Source organism: Stegostoma tigrinum, unplaced genomic scaffold, assembly GCF_030684315.1.
Source record: "Stegostoma tigrinum isolate sSteTig4 unplaced genomic scaffold, sSteTig4.hap1 scaffold_232, whole genome shotgun sequence".
NCBI lineage: Eukaryota > Metazoa > Chordata > Chondrichthyes > Orectolobiformes > Stegostomatidae > Stegostoma > Stegostoma tigrinum.
Genome location: NW_026728166.1, coordinates 370,947 through 374,515, shown reverse-complemented (window position 1 = coordinate 374,515; position 3,569 = coordinate 370,947).

Genomic DNA, 3,569 nt, shown 5'->3' with positions numbered 1-3,569 from the left:
GTCAGTGACTAATACCTTTTCCTCAGTGTCCATTCCAAAGGCGCTGATTTTATTCCTGCCTGTGGCTTTCCTACCATTTGGCATGTATGACAGGAATGACAAATTTCAACCACATCTTTATTTAAATCAGACAACAGAATTGCTTTTGTATTTTAACCTCACTCTCCCTCACTCCCAAATGACTTCCTGTCAGTAAATCATGTGCTAGCCACATTACTTCCTGTCTGTATGCTACCAGCAACAATATTTGGTGCATTTCCGGCAATTTCTCTTCTGCACGAACCTGTTGTGGACTCCATTTTTGCCTTCAGATTCTAACTTTAAGATAATAACCATTTGGAATATGTTTTAATTCCTTTTCCGAGTAAGTCTCATGATATAAATATTTTATTGTTTCATCTTTTTTGATGTAACTCCAGGAATCATCAGAACTAAGCACCTCTGCCTGATCCGCTCCCTGTTCAGATGTTTCCTTTACCATTTCATCAAACACGGCAGCTACCTGGAACTTTGACTTTCTTTTTTGTTTTTACTTTTTTTTCCCTTCTTGCTGTAACTTATGGCTGTGGGATCTTGTTACCATACATTCCAGAAAAATTCCAGGCTATTTTTCTTATACCTCCGCTGGCCCCGGTATACCTTTGGCTTCTCCACTACAAGGGTATGCCTCCTGCCTTTGATCCTGCTCGGCCGTTTCCAATAACCAACTGTATTCCTGGAATTGATGCTCTTTCAATGGCTCCCACTGCCACTTCCCCAGTCTTGATAGGACTTTCCAACCTGATCTTAGACAGTGGAACGAGACATCTCTCTCCATCTATTCCACAGATTACCACTGTCACAGGTAACATTTCAGAAGGAGTGCAAATACTTTCATCTCTTACTGTTAGAGACTGATAAACTGCCATATCTCTCAATGTTTTTACTTCTTTACCCCCTCCCCCTTTTCTTCCTGAGTAAACCTTATCCACAGAGGTGAAACCTTTATAGAGGTCAGGCACCGTCTTCCTATCCAGTCTGTGGCTCGGCTGTGCACTCTCCTGCACCTTGTTGGGAATCTTTTGGGAATTCCTTCGCTGTCTCCACTAATCGCACTGGCTTAGCATCATTTACCGCATCCTTTTTCACCAGTGCCTTTCTTCAACTACCAGCACTGTGGCTATGTGTGTCCCACCATATGACAGTGAAAACATCTTTTGTCGGTGCCTTTTTAAAGACACTGGCACTGTATGTTTATGTCTCCCTCTCCATTACAGTGTAAACACCTGGTAGCTCCTGCCTCCTTTACACCCGCATGGGTTTATTTTTTCACCAATGGTAAACCGGTCACTGTGTGATCCACATTTTTTTTTCATTGAAGAATCGCCTGTTTTTTTCCTCGATTCACATCCCTCATGGAATGAAATTGCTGACAGATGCTAGATTTCGATTCATGCATGAATATGTATTCATCCACCACCTCAGCAGCTCTTCTCGGTGATTGAACTTTCAGTTCCTCAACATGAGTTCTTATCACTTCTGGAAATGAGTTTTTAAACTTCTCCAACAGAATAATCTCTTGATGAACCTCATAAGCCTTTTCTGTCTTTAATACTCTCATCCATCAATCAAAGTTATCCTGTTTAATTCTTTCAGTTTTGACATAGAACTGACCTGGTTCCTTCCTTGTATTTCTCAACTGTTGTCAATGTGCTTCTGGTCCCAATTTGTAGGCACTCACAATAACCTGTTTGACATCTCCATAAGCTCTTGACACCACATCTGACAGAGCTGCAAACACCTCACTCACCCTGCCTACCAATGTGGTCGAAAGTAACATTACCCACAGAGTTCCTGGCCAGTTTCTGAAAGGAAATGGTCAAAAAAAAGCTTCTGTATTCTTTTCATCGAATTTCTACAATGTTTGGATATATTTGTATATATCCTTATTCGGCTGTTGGTTTGATGAGTTTGCTCATCCTCACTTCTAGCTTGTACTTCTCCTTCTGCCATTTGAAATTATTTTGTTTTAAGTTCCAACTTCATCTTATCCAACTCGAGCTGCCTTTGCCTTTCTTTATATCCCAACATGGCTCTTCTTTCCTTTTCTTTCTCTTCTGCCTTCAACCATAATTCAAACCCTCTCTCTTCCCTCTCATTCTCTAACTCCAGTTGTCTTATTTGCATTTTCTTCTCATTCATCTGAACTTGCCTGTTTCTCTGATTACCTAACTGCTTGACAACTCCATTACAATTTCAGCCTTCCTCTGACCCGATTCCCTTGAAGCCAATTTTTGCCTGCATGCTAATTCGAAATTATATATACTTCCTCTGTCTTTCTAAACTTTTTGGGCAAATTTGGGAAGCATCTCCAAACCCCAGATTCTCTTTAGAAATGTTCAGAGACATTTCCCTCACATTTAATTTTACCCCCAACAAGTAACCAAAATTAAACAGATTTTTCTCACCTAAGTTCTATTTCATGATCTTGCACACAAATCTCCCACTCTCTTTAATTCTGTCCAAATGCATCCATATCAATTCAAATCCTGTGCATGAACTGGCCATATTCCAGACTTGAGCCCCCAATCTGTTAGAGAGGGAAGAAAGGCATCCCTTTGATATTTAAACCAAAACAGAACCTCCAGACCACTACAGAGAGAGTAGAGATTCCCCTCTAATGACTCAACATGAGTCACACAGAAAATCTCACCTCCCATGTATGATGTTTTAAAAACAGAGATTAAATGAAATCAAATGCCTGATATCAACTTTATATGTAGCAAGTAATAATTTATTTACTTAACCCTCACAGTGAACAAATAAACAGAATTACTTGCAAAACCAAACAATATCTCCTGCACTTCCCATCTCACCCCCACCTCCCATACACCTTCTCAACCCAACCAGCATTGCCCCTGATATCAAAACCAGAGAAGAGAGCATATGAACGTGTCTCATATTGCCTCATATCTGCAGCATTGTTTCTGTTCGAAGGTAGGACAGAAGAGTTATGAGCTCCCTACTCTCAGACACTGGGTGTCTTCCTCTCCCTGTGTCCAAGCTTCCGTCTCTCAGAAAGCCCCCATGAAGAGTGAAGGAGAGAGATAGAAATCGATTGAATCAAAGTTAAGATGATTTGAAAGAAAAATAAACAGAGACAAATGAGATCCCATTACTGACTGACTTCCAAAATCTTCCCAATTGTCGCCACTGTCCCCTGATTTCAAACCTAGAGAATATGAAGGGTTTCAACTGGAATTAAAGGGCAAATACTTTCTGACTACCCCCAGGTTTTAGTTTCTGTGAGTTTGGGCAATGAGGTAATGGTGAGGAGTCAGTTTCTCCAGTCTCCCTCGCTCCCTAATAGAGAGGGGACATGTGGTGGTCTTTTTGAAGCAGGTGGAGACTTTGTCTTGTAGGAGGGAGACATTGAAGATGTTGGTGAATACCTTGCATCTGTTAGTCTGCACAGGATCTGAGTGCTCGGCTGGGGACATAGTAAGAACCCCGTGCTTTCCTTGGGTTGACTCTCAGAAGACAGATCTGACATCTGCAGTGTGACAGTGGACACAGGCACATCCAGGGCT